Raw genomic sequence first — 19,617 nt, 5'->3', positions numbered from 1 at the left:
GCAGTGTTGCCAATAGAGAGAGAATGCAGAACTGTCCCAATCCTGCCTCAGTTTGTCTCTTCTCTTAAGAATCAATAGTTGTCAGACTGGAAAAAGCAGGGTCATACTAGCTAGACCCTATAGAGATCCAAGAGCAAAAAAGACCATAAGAGAGTTCAGAATTCATCTAAGTGACCTTGAGGCTCCCCTGATAGAATAATTCTCACTGTGCTGGGAGAAGTTGCAGATGAAATTGCGGATCTTTTGTTAGTACTTCGGTGGAAGTAGTGGAAGAGAAGATCAAGACAAGGGAGACCACTGTTACCCTGTTTTAGTTAAAGTGACTCTAGCTGCTGTATGCTAAACCCTGCAGTCTCTGTGACTTAGCACAATATGGGTACGTCTCCCTAGGACACAGTCCGGTGTGGTGGCATGGCCCAGCAGCCTTCAACATCAACATTCAGGTGCCCAGTCTCTTTCCAACTGTGGCTCGGCCTTCCTTATGGTGGTCCCATTCAACTGGTAAATGAGGAGAGAGACAAAGAAAAAGGTACATCCACCTGCTTCTGTCCAGAAATGATACCTACTACTTCTGGCCATGTTTCATCGGCCAGAGCTCAGTCATATGGCCACAGCTGATTGCAAGAGACATGGAAAATGTGGTCTAGTTGTGTGCCCAGGAGGAAAGGGAAATGGGCTGGATATGACAAAGCAGCAAGCCAAAACATAAAGCTAACTGAAATACAAATGCATTAGTATAAATTAAGTACTCAGAATTTTAATGTTGATGTCCCAATTTATTTCAAGCTGGTAAAGACAACCCTTGAGTATTTTGTTCCATTCAAGATGCTACACGAACAGAGACATTGAAATACTGGAGTGCATCAAAAAATGAGTGCAATAATCTGAACACTTGTGTCCCCCCAAAATTCAAATATTGAAATCTAAATCCCAATGGCATGATATTGGAGGTGAAGCCCTTGGGAGGTAATTAGATCATGAGAGTAGAGCTTTTATCAATGGGATTAGTGTCCTTATTAAAGAGACCCCAGAAAACTAGCTAACCCCTTCCACCATGGGAAGACACAGAAATAAGGCACCATCTATGAACCAGTTAACAGTTCCTCACCAGTCCCTAAATCTGCCAGTGCCTTGATGTTGGACCTCCCAATCTCCAGAACTGTAAGAAATAAATTTCTGTGGTTTATAAATTAGCCAGTATATTAGTCTGTTCTCACACTGCCAATAAAGACATACCCAAGACTGGGTAATTTATAAAGGAAAGAGGTTTGACTGACAGTTCAGCATAACTGGGGAGGTCTCAGGAAACTTACAATCATGGTGGAAGGGGAAGCAAACACATCCTTCTTCACATGGCAGCAGCAAGAGGTGCAGAGGGAATTGGGGGGAAAGTCCCTGATAAAACCATCAGATCTCTTGCGAACTCACTCACTATCACAGTAACAGCACGGAGGTAACCACCCCTATGATTCAATTACCTCCCACTGGGTCCCTCCCATGACATGTGAGGATTATGGGAACTACAGATGAACTACATTTGGAACTACAGATCGCAAATGTCCCCTCCTTTGTGAGCCTTCTCTGTGGCCCCCAGGTAGTCAGAAAATCCCATTCTCTGTATTGTTGTGTCACCTTGTTTGTACATACAAGGATCCAACTCCATCGCTCTTCTCTTGACTTGAGCCATGATGGCTTGTGACCTGGGACCATACTTTATTCTCCTGGAATCTCCAGGAGCTAGAACAGAGTAGGCTCTTAATCACTGATTACTGAATAAAAGATTTCTGGCAGGGAATCATCTGAATTAATGACACAGCCCTGGCTTCCCTGCCATGGAGATGTACCACAGTTTCTACATTCCAACCTGGTGAGAAGCTGATCAAATATACATTTTAAGCATAATTAATATAGAAAAAGAAAGAAAATGCCAAGTGTTGATGAGTATGTGAAGGAACTGCAACTTTCATCGACTGCTGGTGGCTGTATAAATTGGCACAATCTCTTTGGAAAACAGCTCAGCCATATCTCCTAAAGCTGCACATATGTATACCCTATGACTCAGCATTTCACTCCTAGGTGTGTAGCCTATAAAAATGCGTATATCTACTCACCAAATGACATGTTCTGGAATGTTGAAAGCAATACTATTTATAATAGTCACAGACTAGTCACTGCCCAAAAGCCCATCAAGAGTAGAACGAATAAATTATAGTATAGGCTACAGCAATAAAAATGAACTATGACTACACACAACAATGTAGATGGACCTCACAACTATAATGTTGAGTGAAAGAAGTTAGACAGGAAAGTGTCTATATTGTTTTATCCTATCTATATAAACTACAAAACAGTCAAGTTGGAGTCAGAATAGTGACTTCCCTTGGAGGTGAATAATGCCAAAATAGGACAAAAGAGTTTTCCTGAGTGCAGATAATGTTTCTTCATCTGACAGTCGGCTATAAGAATGCATTTGTTTGTGAAAATACATTAAGTTGGAATTTTGACTTATGTTTCTTTTGCTGTGTGTATATTTTGATAAGAAATTCTTTTTAATATTAGTATCCTCAAACCACAAAAGTCTCAAATACCTTGAGACTTCACTGTGCCTAGATAGGCCTTGCATATGGTAAGTTCCAGAAAAAAATAATTTGAAAAATGTTTATTTAGCCATTGTTATGTTTAAGACCCAAGCAATCCAAAGATGAATAGGACAAAATCCCTGACCTCAAGCAACTGATAATATTGTTTAGAATAAAGCAAGATCTCCGATTATAACATGGCTAGAATGCTGTCGTGGGATATGGGAAAGGATGATAACAGCTAGCACAAAGTACACAGGTACTATGTGCTTTATGCATATTAATATTTCATTTTCATAGTAGCCCTAAATATAGATATTACTATTATTCCCATTATATAGATGAAGATATTGGGGCATGGAGAGATTGAGTGCTTTGCATCATCTTCTCTGTTCCTCTCCAACTTACTATCCTTTAATATTCAAGCTCTTCTTTGCTCTGTTTTCATCACAGTAGTCTCAGTTTCTCTAGGTGGGTCCCCTACCTCCTGCTCAGGACTTTGCAGACACTGTTTCCTCTGCTGGAACCATTCTCCCTCCTCTAAGCCCTGTTATTGTCCACTCATTTATTAGCTCTCTACAAAAACATCACTTCCCCAGGGACTTCCAGATAGGTACAATCTGACTGTTATAGGTTCTCAAACACCATATGCTTACTACCTTCACAGCATGTCTCAGCTGAAAATTTACATATTTTTAGTGAGATGATTTTATTAAGACTTTCTTTATCCCTAGACTATAAGCCTCATGAGAGCAGGAACCATGCATGTTTACCACTGTTATCTCAGTAGCTAGCGTAGTAGATACATAATAAATATGTGCTGAGTAAACGAGTTAAGTATCCACCATGGCCAATCACTATATTTTTAAGTGATACAAAATTTGGAGCAAGAATTAAATATAAATGACATGATATCATCTGGTACAATTTTCATTAATTAAGTGTAATCACTGCTTATTCTTCAAAGCCAAGCAGAACATGTTCTTCTAACTTACTCTGAGCCTTTTTATTAGAATAATAAATTCTTAGAAATATTTAGAAACACATTCAGAGGTCTGTCTACAGCCTGTTTTCCACTTTCCTGTGGTTTTCTTTCTTGCTCTGGTAGGAAAGAGAGTCTTTGAGTTGCCTGCTTAAATGTTCTCAAGGGAAAGGCCTTAGTTGTCCTGCCAACTCCTTTGATCTTTCCTCAAGGCAGAAGCAGAGAGATAAGACTGTGGGGAAAAAGATTGAAAGCATAGCATATGCCTATATATCAGCAGTGTGCATCCCAATAATTGTGTTTTTCCAGTTACTGGTTTTCCCAACAGTAGACTGGGCTACCATTCTAGAAACTTTTTCTCCCATAAGATGGCTTAAAATTCCCAGATAAATAGTATCTTCAGTAAACTCTTGGGTTTCCAGAGGTTATAACTGGGTCTCTGACTCTGCTTTCTTGATTTTAAATGTAAGTTTTTTGCTGCAATCAAACAGAATATAATAACATTCTCAAAGAGAGACAAAAAAGCAGTTGTCCACTGTAACTATGCTATGTTAGGAATTTTATCTGATCTAAGAGTCAAAGGCTATTCCTGGTGTCAACCAAAGTGCCTTCTGCTACATCATCAAAGCTTTTTATGATGGGTTTCAAGTTTGTAGGGTACTGATGCTACAAGTTCATCACCTTTTCCACATGTGAATACACCTTCCTGTAATCACCCAATCTTCCAGGGAAGCAAAAAATAAAAATAAATAAATAAATAAAAAATTCCATTAGAACCTTCCTTCGCCCTGTGCAGTACGTGAAATGTGAATTTCCAACTAGAAGCAAAAAGTTAAGATCTATAGTTTTATCCCAGCATCCTTCCAAAGGGCTCAATATTTGGAAACCAACACCAAAAACAGTGTAAAGGTGCCACCAGTCCAAGTGAGCATAAATGCTTCCCTAAGGGATTCTTGGAAGATCCTTCCAGTCATCAAGGCTGTGCAGATAAGATGCCCACCTCAGCCCCAGTGATCACTCAAATATCTGCCTGGTAGGGGCTTAATACAAAATCTGTCCTCCAATTCCAAATGTCTGCTTCATAGGCAGGGGCCTAGGAGATTCAGCAGCTTTTGTAGGGGGGAACTTGAGGCCAGATAATAATCGATATCCAGTCACCTTATAGGGAGCCAATACATTTTTGAGAGAGAAAAATGTAATAGTATCTTACTAGGGAACCTCCTAAGGCCCTCCTTCTTAGCAATCATACTACAACAGTAAAACAAGAACAAACAAAAATTCATAAGATTAAAACAAATCTCCCCAACTACTCCCAGAGAACAAACACTGACATTTATCCCAAGTAGGCCTTTTTTTGCCCTACTCTTTGAGAACATAATGGGATCTTTGAGTGGTGGTTTCTTTCTTTGAGGAGAGTCCTCACTCACATAAATTGCTGTTAAGTTAAGCGCTCTGCCAATCTCTGAATCTGTGGCTCAGCATTAGGACAGATGAAGAGAATCTAACTCTTTAAGAATACTTGCTATCTGTCCAGTGTTCACATCTGCAGTTTTACTTGTACCTCACAACTACCTGAATTAGAATGGAAGCCATGAGGCACATATTTCTGTCTAGTTTTTCCACTGCCATATCCCTGGCACCTACAATAGTATCTGGCATGTAGAAGATGCTCAATAGAAACATGAATAAATGCAAGCACATTATTATGGATACTATTATTCCTGATTTTCAGTTAAAAAACCGAATCTCAAATTATGAAACATATTCAAAGTCACAGGTTTTGTGAGTAGCAGAGGCCTTTCTGATGCCAACTTTTATGCTCTGTCAACTCTGCCTTTCAAGGCTCATTCTTCAATTTCCCTATCCAAGAAAGCTTCTTTTCTCGATGTTTGTCTTCCTTATCTTTCTCCTCCTTTTTCCCCTCCTTCTTACAAGCTACACCACACTTATAGCCAGTTTATTCATTTCTTTCTCCTGTGCTTGTTCATCTGCGCAAAGAGGGGAATAACCTCCACTCTTATGGAGAAAGAAACCTCCTTATGACAATAAGGAAGAGAGAGGTCTGAGCTGTAAAGGTGCTGTACCTACTGCTGAACACATGGACTGCTCCTAAATGTGTGATTTTTTGTGTGTGTACTCACCCATCCAGAGAAACACTTGTTAGACCTCAATGCCAGACCAAGGTTTCTCCTCTTGAACTACTGGTTTGGTTTCCTTTTGAAGATAGTCTGATTCTTCTTGCTGATTCTTTTTCTGTCGTCATTTGCTCACTACAAACCTCAACGGTGGGAACTTTACAATGTGTGCTTCTCCTCACCAAGATTGGTGTAGCCTTTCCTTCAAAATTCACATCCACTTGGATTCTCAGAATGTGACCTTACTAAGAAATAGGGTCTGTGCAAAATGTAATTAAACTAAGAAGAGGTCATACATGATTAGAGTGGGCTCTAAATCAATGGCTGGTGTCCTTACAAGAAGAAAAACAGAAACAGACAGAAATACAGGAAAGAAGGCTGTATGACGATAGAGGCGGAGACTGGGATGATGCAGCTGCAAGTCAAGGAATGCCTGGGATTGCCAGTGACCACCAGAAGTTAGGAAGAGGCATAGCAGGATTCTTCCCTAGAGCCCTCAGAGGAAGCATGGCTTGCCTGGTACCTTGATTTTGGACTTCTAGCCTCCAGAACTGTGACAGAATAAATTTAAGCCACTCCATTTGTGGTACTTTGATATGGCAGTCCTATAAAATTAATACAGGGAGTCTGAAACATCTTGTTATGCCAGAGAGCAAGGAATCTATCAAAAACCAGTAGGACCTTTTCAAAAAAACTCAGGAACTAAGTTGAGGAGCCTCCCACTGGCCAAAGATGAAACAGCTTGAACAACAATAAGGATAAAAACTAAAATGAATTTAAACATGTTAAGTATGTTTAAATTCATGATTTATAATACAGAATTGGTCATTGATCATCTTTGGAGGGTGCTCTAAACCCTACATATTATTTGAAAACTGGCAAATAAAAGGAAATAAGCATATTTCCTTTTTTCTTCTGGGTAACAAATAGTTAATGAAATGAAGCTTCTCTATATAAAAACAAAGAAGGAACGATAGAATAAGAGCATCAACATTTGTAACCCCTAAGGAATTAACAGATCTAAGTCATGATCAGCAACAGCTGCTGGCATCACAGAAAGAGAAACGGTCGGAACTTATGTGCTTCCTGAAGGAAATACTCACCACCACTTATGAAATGGTCTGCACACACACACACACACACACACACAAATGTGAATCTGATTAAGTCTCTAGATTTACCTACCTATTTGCAAAAAACATAGAGAACAGTGAAACATGTTCACCATGACAAATGAAAAATGGCATCATGAAGATGAGTCAGCAACATCAAGGCTGTGGGAAATCCTATAGGAATAACAACTTGTTTTCGTCAACAAATAATTGCAAGGAGAGGAAAACAGATGAAGGGTGTATTACTAGATAAAAAAGACATATTATTCATAGAAATGAAAAACAATGAATGGCTCTTAATTGAACCTGATTCAAACAAGCTCTATCTGTCTGTCTGTCTGTCTGTCTGTCTATCTATCTATCTATCTTCTATCTATCTATCATTTATCTATCATCTATCTATATAAAGAAAAAATTCATGGACAGAATATTTTAAATTTAAAAATTATGATTAACATTTAGGTAAAATAAATTCATTATAGCTTTTTTATATTTCTTTCAGAAAGACATACTGAAATACCTATGGATGAAATTACGTCTGAAATTTTCTTCACAATAATCCATGGGGTGGGAGGCGGTATAAATGAAACAAGACTGGCCATGAGATGAGAATTGTTCAATCTGGGGGGTGGTTACATAGGGGTTCATCATACCATTCTCTCTATTTCTCTACATGTTTTAAACTTTTGTCATAAACAGTTAAAACATATTTGTACCACAGTCAGGATTGGCTTAGGAAAATAGGGTACACCAGAGGCTGCAGGAGGGTAGGCATTGGTGAGGTCAACTATGAGAAGTCGTGAGCCTGGAGAAAGAGCCAGGGTGACATGGGAGTTGGGACTCAAGTATAGAACTTGCATCCTGGGGTCACTTGCCTAATCTTTTCCTCCTATGCTCACACATTTTTTTCCTGCACATCCACTTGCCAAACCACCCTTACTCCCAAGCTTTATCTTCCCAAGCTATGTACCCAATAACCTTCTAGTGGCACTCACCAATCCCCCATTCACTAACTCTGTTTCCTTCTCTTTCTCAATGTTTGAGTACAGAGACATGAGGCAGTGGGTAGGCCTATATCTGCTCAAGAATGAACAAGTGGTCTTTGTTGTGTTTAAATACTGTTGAGTTTCTAGAAGTCAGTAAACCTCTTACTGGCAAGTAGAGACTTCTAAATTCCCTCACAGTTCCTATCCCAGCTATAAACATTCAGTTAATATTTCATCTATAATATTTTCAAATCTGACTTTCATAGTATGAAACAAATCTCTGGTACATTTAGAGAATTGATGTTTTCCAACTTGACGGCAAAACATTTCTGGTTGCTTCACTTTTTCCATCGAGTAAGGAGTAGCCCTTGTTCTTCTCTGCTTCATATGGACTATTTCCATAAATCCTCAAACAGAAGGCACTATGGAATTCCAAGGCAATCTAATGTTGGTTTAATGCAAACCTGGAGACAAGAGTGAGTGAACTAAACTAATTGTGTTGTAATCCCATAGCTTGGCTCCTTTAAGTCACATACACAGTCTAAACCATTATTTACAATAAATTTGCCTTAAGATAGCTTATTCAGAAATATTATAGAGGCAAAGGAAAGGAAAAGTCAGAATTAGCTCTTACTAAGCACCTTCAATGTGCCAGGCATGATGGTGTTTATCATTACTCACATGCATTATGTCATTTAGTACTACAAGGGTTTAAAGAAGAGTAAATGAGTTGTAAAGCAATAAGCACAGAAGCTGGTTCATAGGAAATATCAAAAAAGTAGTGCTCTAAAACAAAATAAGAATACGTTTTATTATTAACTCTGGAATAGGTATTGTTACCCTAATTTTATAGATAAGAAAGCAGGGGCTCAGAGCCACTCACTAGCTTTCCTAAGATCACACAGCTAATAAGTAGTAGAGCCAGGTCTTGAACCAAGTATAAAGCATATACTTGAATCAAAGTATAAAGCTTATGTGGGTCAGAGCTCAACCAAAGGGAGATATATAGAGAGATGTTAATGAAAGCAATTGGGTTATGCAATTATGGGGACTGGTAAGAGAAGCTGGAAATCCGTAGGTCAGGAATGAACTCTTGGGCACAGGCCAATGCTGCTATCCACAGGCAGAATGTCCTCTTCTTCAAGGAATCCTCAGCTCTGCTCTTAAGAATATTTAGCTGAATCAGGCTCACCCAGGTTATCTAGGATAATCAACTGATTATGGATCTTAATCACATCTATACAATATGTTCACAGCAATACCTAGATTAGTGTTTGATGGAATAACTGGGGCTGTAGACTAGCCAAGTTAACATATCAGAAAACCATCACAAAGTTCTTCCCACTTTGCTTTCTAAATATAAATTTAGAGCAGGAAGTTACCCTTAGGCCTTATCAACTCTAACTTCCAGTTTAGAGGAGAGAGAAATGAGGCTCAGAGTGGTGGAATGGCTTGGCCAAGCTGGTACCAATGACAGAGCTGGTACCAATGCCCAGGCCTCCTGGCCCTCAGCACAGTGCTCTTCCCATAATAGCAAATGCATGAGCTCACTCAACAAGGATTTGCAGTGTCCATGCTGCACCTTGTGGGGCACAAGAGATATGATGTAGTGTATGATCAATGCTGTAATAGGTGTGTGTAGTGCACAGTAGAGGCACAAAGCAGGCCAATTCTACCTTGCAGAGGAGTAGGGTCAGAAAGGGCCTCAGGATAGAAGAAAAGCTGCGATTTGGAAAATGTGCTGATATTGGCCAAGCAGTCAGCGAGCAGACAGCCATCACTGAAAGAGGAAACAATGGGAGCAGAGGCCTTAAACAGGATTTGTTTGAGGTAAGAAGAGAAAGGTCTGGCCACAAGGAAAGCACAGACCTTTTCACATTACAGTATAAGCAATAAACTAGCTGAGGCTCACCCAGGCATGCTGTTCTGGGCCCTGCTGGGCCCTGACTTTATCTTGACAACCACTGCTGCGCACTAACATATAAAAAAAGAGGTAAACAGGTATCTCAGTTGTTAAATATAGAGGACAATTGGGAACTCTGGCAACTCAGCTAGACTCATCCAGCTCTGAAGCAAAATCTCACCATTCTCCAGTGTTCATGATTAGGAAGAGCCAAACCTTCACCATAACAGGACGTGTCAGCACTGTGTCTCTGGGGATTTTTCTCTGCCTCAGGCATTGTCTGGGCCTCTAGCTGGAGTGGTCTAAGGATTGAAGGATCACTGTTCTGTTCGATGGAATCCTTTTATCTGGTGGATAAGACTTCCTCTGTGATGTGGTGGAGTGACATTTACTACCCTCTGACAAAGGGGTACAGTGAGGACAGTCCTGCTGCAGCCAAAATGTGCAGGGAACAGTTCTCTGAAGCAGCTAAACATCTTGAATAAATTTAAGCTGGCTCTAATACTGCTTCTACGTAAAAGACTGGAGGGCAACAGGACCTTTGAGAGTTTGGAGAGGTATACTCCCAGGGGTAGGACAAAGGGCATATGGGGCTCCTGCATGGGAAAGAACTCAGCATTTAAGTCCATCATATACTAGCAGTGGGATCTCTCTGAGCCTGCAAGGAAAATGAAACAATATAAAACCCTGACTCCAGGGTTGCTGCAAGGGCATTGGGAGGTAATGCAAGGACAAATGTCCAAATGGTATGTGGAAAATGTTTGTGGAATTTCAAAATCATGAAAAATCTATACTACACGTCAGACCCTAACTGTTGCAGGAAGTCAGGGACCTTGAACAGAAGGACCGGCTGAAGCCATGGCAGAAGAACATAAATTGTGAAGATTTCATGGACATTTATTAGTTCCCCAAATTAATATTTTTATAATTTCTTATGCCTGTCTTTACTGCAATCTCTGAACATAAATTGTGAAGATTTCATGGACATTTATCACTTCCCCAATCAATACTCTTATAATTTCCTATTCCTGTCTTTACTTAAATCTCTTAATCCCATCATCTTTGTAAGCTGAGGATGTATGTCGCCTCAGGATCCTGTGATGATTGCGTTATCTGCACAAATTGTTTGTAAAGCATGTGTGTTTGAACAATAAGAAATCTGGGCACCTTGAAAAGAACAGGATAACAGTGATTTTCAGGGAACAAGGGAGATAACCATAAGGTCTGACTGCCTGTGGGGCCGGGCAGAACAGAGTCACATTTCTCTTCTTACAGAAAGCGAATAGGAGAAATATCGCTGAATTCTTTTTATCAGCAAGGAATAGCCTTGGGAAAAGAATGCATTCCCAGGGGGAGGTCTCTAAATGGCCACTCTGGGAGTGTCTGTCTTATGCAGTTGAAGATAAGGGATGAAATATGCTCTGGTCTCCTGCAGCACCCTCAGGCTTGCTAGGATTAGGAAATTCCAGCCTGGCAAATTCTAGTCAGACTGGTTGTATGCTCTCCAACCCCGTTTCCTGTTAAGATGTTTATCAATGACAATGTGTGCCCAGAGAGACATGGACCTTCATCAGTAATTCTAGTTTCACCCTGGTCTTGTGATCTCACTCTGCCTCTCCGCCCTTGTGACCTTTTATTGCCCTCTGAAGCATATGATCTCTGTGACCCACTCCCTATTCATACCCCCCTCCCCTTTTAAAATCCCTAATAAAAACTTGCTGGTTTTGCAGTTTAGGGGGCATCATGGAACCTGCTGACATGTGATGTCACCCCCAGAGACCCAACTGTAAAATTTCTCTCTTTTGTACTCTCTCTCTTTATTTCTCAGACCAGCCAACACTTAGGGAAAATAGAAAAGAACCTATGTTGAAATATTGGGGGCTGGTTCTTCTGACACCTAACTCCCCACAGTTAAACTTAGTTAGACATACAGTAAGAGAATGTTCAAAAGGGGATTAAAGCTACCAAAAGTCTTCTCTGAACCCATCCCCCATTTCCCACACCAAATAAATTAGTTTCTCCAGCTAGGTAATCCCATAGCACCCCAGTACATCATCAACATAACACTGACCAGACTTTTTAATACTTGCTGGCTAATTGTTGGGCTTCCTTGATGGACTGTCAGTTCCATGAGTGCAGGGTCCATATTTGTCTTGTTCCCTACTGCATTCCCAGGGGCTAGGATAGGTTTAGCCCATGGTAAGTGCTCAATATTTGTCAAATGACAGATGGTAGGAGGGAGTGGGCACCCCCAGTTGCTTTGCCTTCATCTTCTGCACCCTTGGCCTGGCTTCCAGCATAAGATTTGGGAAGAGCATCCAAGGGAGCCAAAATCAAGTTATGGAAGACCTAGACCCAGCTTTGCCTCCAAGTCACCCAATAAGACCTATGGTCTGACTTCTATATGATCTGGTCATTTACGGTCTGACTGGGGCAGAGGGTAAGGAAGAGATGACTGGAACACAGCTTCTCATGAGCAAGTTATAAATGTGTGGTATATTGATTACCTAAGCCCATCAGGCAGAGCCTAGGATAGCTGGAGCTCACAGGTTTGTCACCTCCAGCCAGAAGTGGCTTCAAGTATTTATCCCAGGAGGCCAGGTAAATATTCTCATGCATAACATAATATAGAGAGAAATAAGTCGGGAAGCACTGTATTGGATGAATACAGATATGGTCCCCGGCCTACAGCACTACTAGTCCTCGCTTAGGAGGAACTGGGCATTTGGAGGCTGAAAAGGACTCTTTAACAGCAAAGCTAACCTGAGAAAATTGAGCTGCCCAGAAAAAAAACATTAGAGGAGAGGGCCCATGGGATCTGTCTGTGGTGCTGAATCAGCTCCCAGCAAGTTGACCCCATCTCCTCTCTTACTTGGCCCTGACTTCTGCTATTTTGATCTTTTCTATTTTTACTGGTCTTGGAACAATGATGTTGATGTCATCTCATTAGGCCACTACAAGCAATCAAGGCAAATTCATTTGTGACCCAGCCCAAATATCCACTGTGCCGATAACATTCATCACATCTGAGGTTCTCTCTACCCTCAGCCAGTCAGGAATCTGCCCCTTCCCAGCTCTCCTCCTCTGGACTGTATGTCCTGCAGATTAACAGTTTAAAATTTGGTTACTAAAGATTCAAGGGAAAAACAGCCAAGGAGATTGCTGAATTGTGTGAGGGAAGATAAGTTGTGCATGACAAAATATGCCTCTCTGAACACTAGCCTGAGCTCTAAGGGAGAGAGACCCAGTCATGTATGGAGTCTGCCAGTATTATTTAGGGTAGGCTAGGTTATGCTGTGGCAACCAACAATCCCAAAATCTTCTTGGCTGACCACAGTGAAAGTTAAGTTCTTGCTCAAGCAAAGTCTTCTGCAGGACCAGATAGCTTCCTAGAGAAAATTTCCTCCGTATGTTGACTCATCATTCTAGGCTATTTTTGTCTTACAGCATCTCCATATCAAAAAGTGCTTCTGGAAGTTCTAGCCAGAGCAATCTGGCAAGAGAAAGAAATAAAAGGCATTCAAATAGCAAAAGAAGAAGTGAAACTATCTCTCTTCACTAATGATATGATTATATGCCTAGAAAACCCTAAAGACTCTGCTAAAAGGCTTTTGGAACTCATAAAGGACTTTGGTAAAGTTTCAGGATACAAAACCAATGTTCAAAACTCAGGAACATTTCTATACACCAATAACATTTACGCTGAGAGCCAAATCAAGAACACAATCCCATTTATAATAGCCACACAAAAGATAAAATACCCAGGAATACCTCTAACCAAGGAAGTGAAAGATCTCTACAAGAAAAAACTATAAAACAATGCTAAAAGAAATCACAGATGACACAAACAAATGGAAAAACATTCCGTGCTCATAGATTGGAAGAATTAATGTGGCCATACCACTCAAAGCAATCTACAGATTTAATGTTATTCCTATCAAACTACAAATGTCATTTTCTCACAAAACTAGAAAAAACTATTCTAAAATTCATAAGGACCCAAAATAGTGCCCAAATAACCAAAGCAATCCTAAGCAAAGAGAACAAAGCCCTTGGCATCACGTTATCCAACTTCAAACTAACTATAAAGCTACTGGTACAAAAACAGACACATAAACAACTGGAACAAAATAGAGAACCCAGAAATAAAGCTGTGTACTTACAGCCATCTTATCTTCGACAAAGTTGACAAAAATATGCAGTGGGGAAATGACTCCCTATTTAATAAATGGTTCTGTGATAGCTGTCTAGCCATATGCAGAAGAGTGAAATTGGATCCCTACCTTTCACTTATACAAAAATTAACTCAGGATGAATTAAAGATTTAAGTGTTAGACTGTAAACTGTAAGAATCCTAAAAGAAAACCCACGAAACACCAATCTAGACTTTGGCCTTGAGAAATAATTTATGACTAAGTCCTCAAAAGCAATTGCAACAACAAAAAATTGACAGGTGAGACCCAATTAAACAAAAGAGCTTCTGCACAGCAAAAGAAACTATTAACAGAGTAATCTGTGACCTATGGAATGGGAGAAAATATTTGCAAAATATGCATCCAACAAAGGTCTAATATCCAGAATGTATAATGAACTTAAACAATTGAACAAGCAAAAAAAAACAAATTACCCCATTAAAAAATGGGCAAAACACATGACCAGACACTTCTCAAACAAGATATACAAGTGGCCAACAAACCTATGCAAAAAAGTTCATCATCACTAATCATCAGAGAAATGCAAATCAAGACCGCAATGAGATACCATCTCACACCATTCAGAAGGATTATTATTTTAAAAATAAAAAATAGCAGATTCTGTCAAGGCTGCAGAGAAAAGGGAATGCCTATACATTGTTGGTGGGAATGTAAATTAGTTCAGCCACTGTGGATAGCAGGTTGGAGATTTCTCAAAGAACTTAAAACAGAACTACCATTTGACCCTGCAATCCCATACTGGGTATATACTCAAAGAAAAACAAAACATTCTACCAAAAAGATACATGCAAATGTATACGCATTGCAGCACTATTCCCAATAGCAAAGACATGGAATAAATCCCGGTGCCCATCAATGGTGGATTGGATAAAGAAAACATGCTACATATACACCAAGGAATACTACACAGCCATAAAAGAGAATGAAATAATGTATTTTGCAACATGGATGCAGATGGAGGCCATTATCCTAAGTGAATTAATGCAGGAACAGAAAACCAAATACCACATGTTCTCACTTATAAATGGGAGCTAAATATTAGGTACTCATAGACAAAAAGATGAAAACAACAGACACTGGGGACAATTAGAGGGGGAAGGGAAAGGGGAGGGAACCATTGAAAAACTAACTATTGGGTACTATGCTCAGTACTTGGGTGATGGGATTAATTGTACTCCAAACTTCAGCATCACACAATGCAAACTTGCACAGGTACCACCAAATCTTAAATAAAAGTTGAATTTTTTTAAAGTGCTTCCATGTGTTAAAAGCTGTAGCAAGGGAAGAGGGAAAACTGGTGAGTTGACCACTAAGACTTAAGCACTTGGTCCAAAAGCAACACACATCCCTTTTGTTCTCATTTTATTGGCTATATCTGGTAACACAAACATAGCCAACTTTAAGAGGGCAAGGAAGCACAGTCTTACTTATCTGGACATAGAGAAGAACCACACACTGGCACCCATTGGCAGGGTCTACCACATTGGCATTGGGCCTTGGCGTGATGTATTTAAGTCAGATATACCCTGTTCGAGTCCCAGCTCTGCCACTTGCAGGGACAAATCACTCAATCTTGCTGAGTTATTTTTTCTTTTTGTGTAAAATGGAGACGACACCTGTTCCTGTTGAGACTCAAATGAGCTAATGTAATTGCAAGTGTTTTGAGAACTGTAAGCACTAGCTATTAATTGTTAAGATTATCAGAAGCCCTTGCAAAATTTAATAGAAGAGGGAGCTGAGGTTTCTATATAGAGAAATGACAAAGTACAAAAATACCCTCAGGGGAAACATTTCTAGCAGTTAGGACTAGAGAAGGAATTCATTTTTCATCTGTTCTTAGTCCTCACTGTCTTATATAGCTATTTTTTGTTCTTCTTTTATTTATGAATTGTTGATTGACTCATAATGTACATGTTTAAGGTTTCAGGGACAATGAATTGCATCTCTCTTTTCTATCTAAGTTTGGAATCAATTGAAAAGTAGAAGTCAAGCAGAGGGAAAATAAAATGTAAATTTTGTTAGTAATAAAGCTGATATTGGAAAACATAGCATTAGTGTATGCACGGTGGGTTTCTTAATACTAAGTACTAGAATTAAACAGATCCTCTCAAATCATTTCAATATAATGCAAGTGTGTTTAAAGAAATGTGTGCAAAGAGCTATGGAAACAGGGCAAATTACTCCTCAGCTCTGTGGTGCCAACCACAAAATAAGGATGGATTAGAATGTCAGCCCACCATCCATGGCTGTGCAATTGTGTACTGCACAACTCTAGAGGATATTATAGCCTATGTGCTATTCCCCCTTCCCTCCAACAAGAAGTTGAGTAAAACACAGCTTGAATGACTGCACATAGAATAACTGCATGAGAAGAATAGACAACCTTTAGGGCGTGTAAACCACTTTGAAGATCTATTGAAATACAGGGATAACACTATCTGTAGAAAGATTCACATACTCAGTGTAGAATTTCACAAATAATTTCAGGGGTGACACAAACTGTCAAAAGCTCATCTTTGAAGAGCCAATTAAGAATTGCTTCAGAAAATGATCTCCAAAACCTTTTATAGCTCTGATAGTCCATAATTCTGGATTGCATGGTTTACCTGGCAACAATCTGGGGAAAATGTATGAATGATAAGGTTAAAAAAAAAGATAAACTTCAAAACACAATGCACACATCAGCACAGAGCACAAATGGCCCAAGCCTAAAAAGCTCAGGCAAAAATCTACAGTAGTTACTAGGATAGGCTTTTGAAATTATGGATAGCTTCATTTCTCTCTCTCTTTTGACATTTAGAAATTGCTGTGTTATTTTTATAATGTTTAAAAAGAAAAAAGAAAGAGATAAACAACCCCTGTGGTTTCTGTGCCATTGGCATTTCTTTGAGAGTAGACGTTGTCACTGCAGGGGAGGTAAGATTTCCATGACTTCTGGCTTACCATTTCAGTTGACTCTCCAGAGGTCACGGTCAGTGAGACTCACCTGAGTCCCAGCCCCTGGCCTGGTTTTACTTCTGAAATCACATTCAGAAGAAAGTTAGACCAGCAGGGCTATGTGAGGGGCTGACTTTAAATGAGCTTTGAAGTTTCCTTCCAAGATGCGGCGGACCCTGTAAAGACACAGTTCGGTGTATATTAAGCTTTTCAATTACTTTACTCTGAATGAAGGTGCCTCTTCCCTCTCCATTCCCTTCAGTTAACATATTATGGGATAACACAATATCTCAAATGAGGCTTTTAAAAGACTTCACTTTGACTTTGAAGAACATTCTCATCTTTTCATGGGAAGCAACTACTTTTTATTTCCCAGGGATGTAGGAACACCGAGGAGGTAGAACAGAGGGCACACAATCAGAGGCATGGGAAAATGGGAGGGATGAGAACATGGACAAGGAGACCGATATTCTCTCCTCTGAAGGACTTCCCTGTTCTGAGAGCTTCCAAACAGTGAGAAGGCAGGATAAAAGCCACAGTAACCTGCTGGGAGACCTCCCAAGGAAATTAAAGTCTTCCAATCCTTGTTAGTTTAGACTAGGCTAAGCAGACATTTTATATGTGTTTAATTGGTGCCTTCCATCATGTGAAATGGTTTAAATCTGTTGTTCTTGGTGCAGTGTGGTGGCTCATGGCTATAATCCCAGCACTTTGGGAAGCTAAGGCAGGAGGATTGCTTGAGTCCAGGAGTTCGAGACCAGCCTGGGCAAAATAGTGAGACTCTGCCTTCACAAGAAAAGTTAGCAAGGCATGGTGGTGCATGCCTGTAGGTCTAGCTACTTGGGAGGCTTAGGTGGGAGGATCGCTTAAGCCCAGGAGTTGAGGCTGCAGTGAGTTGTGATCACACCAGTGGATGCCAGCCTGGGAGACAGAGCAAGCCCCTGCCCCCATCACACATAAAAATTAATTGTTCTCAAGCTTCAGGATCATCTGGATGATTAAAATAGTTGGTTAAGATAGTGGCCTCACCCCCAGAGTCTCTAATTCAGTAGATGTGGGATAAAGACCAAGGGTTTGCACTTCTCACAAGCACCCAGGGAATGCTGTGGCTACTGGTCCACAGACTACACTTTGAGAACTACTGGTTTGACTGCATTTCCTATTTTCTATTTTCAGAATGAGAGAAACAGAATATGAACAGTGTGTTCAGGGCAATAGAGGATGCTGGAGAGATAAGGAGAATCCAGTTTTCCTGGAATGTCAAGAAAAAAAGTCTATGTTTATTCTAAAGTAATAAGAAGTTACTGAATGATCTTAAAAGAGTGAGTCAGACGGCCTAAATTAAAATTTAAGAGATTATTCAGGAGGCATTCATCTCCCCTCTTCCCTTAGAAAGACACCAGAAAGATGTTAAGGGTTAGGCTTACACGCCAGGAACTCCAGGTGAAAAATGGATTGAAGATACTATACAGTCAAGAAAGGTGATGCCCATTAAGACATGGGTAGAGGGCTGAGGTGGAGGAGGTAGTCAAAGGAGCAGCATGTTTCTAATACCGGTTTAAAGGCTGTAATGAGGATCCATTGTCTGGGCTCTGGGAACAGGCTATTGATTATATTCTGCAGGCAGCATCACCAAACTTTCAAATTTAAATCTCTGGCTTTTTCTCCATATAATACTCATTATACATACATCACGTAGAAGAAAATATAGATGTAAAAGAAAACACATAGCGCATCACACAGATCATGGACATTGTATAAATTATACCACAATGCTTATCATGAGAAAATTTTCTGGGCAAAAGGAGAAGGAATTACAGAGAGTGAAAGAAGCAGCTATCCCATATGGGATGGGAGCTGGGGTTATGACATTTCAAGATGGAAGGCATGTAGTGGCAATATATATTTGCTGAGAAGTGAATGGATACATGAATGCATAATTTAACAGTGTCAAATTAAAATCTATTGAAAAGATTTAGAATGGAGCAAACCCAGTGGCTTTAAATGCTATGCACTCAATGGTTTTCAGATCATGAGAATTAACCCCACTGGATCTCTGCCCTTTCATACTACAAATGGGGACTGTGCTCAATTCATAACAGGACATTTTGAGAGGGCAGTCACATGTTTTTGTGAACTGAGAGAAAGATAATGGCTCTAGGTAAATGGATCTATGTGAGAAGTTGCCTGTGTCATCTTGTGTGGATGCTTGATTCTGATTGCCCTTGGAGAGCTTGGGTCCTCCTCATTATCTTATACATGTCTCATGCAGATTCTCAGCTTTCCTTCAACTTTCAAATGATAGTCACTTCTGGGTTGAGGTTGGCACTAGAGTACACAGAGTTCGCCTCTACCATCAGTCTCCACCTGCCCCGCTTCTGCCATGATGAAGCCTGGGACCTGCCCTAGGGCAACACAGTGATTTTGAGAACCAGGAGATTTCAAATGTCTTTGCTTGTTCAAACAATGCCCAGTTATTTTCCTTTGCCAATAATTCACAACTTCTGGCGAGACTGTTTCTGGATGTTTTGTTCATTTTATGGCTACATATGTCTTCAAAGCTGAGACACAGCTTCCGACACAGTCTCCTCTGGCTCTGGTTCAGAACTGCCTGAATTTTCTCTTCATCACATCCTTTTGATGGATCACATTTGGGTCACAAAAAGTGATTCCTATGGTCAGTTTGGGCTTTAGAGTCCTATAAAATTCTGGATGAAGCACAGAGGACCTTTGCACTAGATTTTAATGTTTCACTGTTTGAGTGGGCTC

At 40.1% G+C, this 19,617-nt stretch overlaps 1 long non-coding RNA gene across 2 annotated transcripts in view; it reads right to left on the bottom strand.

Moving 5' to 3' along the window:
* Positions 1 to 19,617, bottom strand: part of LOC134807370 (uncharacterized) — an 83,483-nt gene that overhangs the window by 51,153 nt on the left and 12,713 nt on the right. Inside the window, exon 3 of one of the 2 annotated variants that reach the window (XR_010147643.1) lies at positions 16,898 to 17,024. This is a non-coding gene — a long non-coding RNA (uncharacterized LOC134807370). Of the gene's footprint in view, positions 1 to 16,854; positions 17,025 to 19,617 lie in introns of both variants that reach the window. The other variant, XR_010147642.1, reaches the window with a different exon arrangement.

The sequence above is a fragment of the Pan troglodytes genome, chromosome 9, assembly GCF_028858775.2.
Source record: "Pan troglodytes isolate AG18354 chromosome 9, NHGRI_mPanTro3-v2.0_pri, whole genome shotgun sequence".
In the NCBI taxonomy this organism is placed as follows: Eukaryota; Metazoa; Chordata; class Mammalia; order Primates; family Hominidae; genus Pan; species Pan troglodytes.
This window is presented reverse-complemented; position numbering and strand designations above follow the sequence as displayed.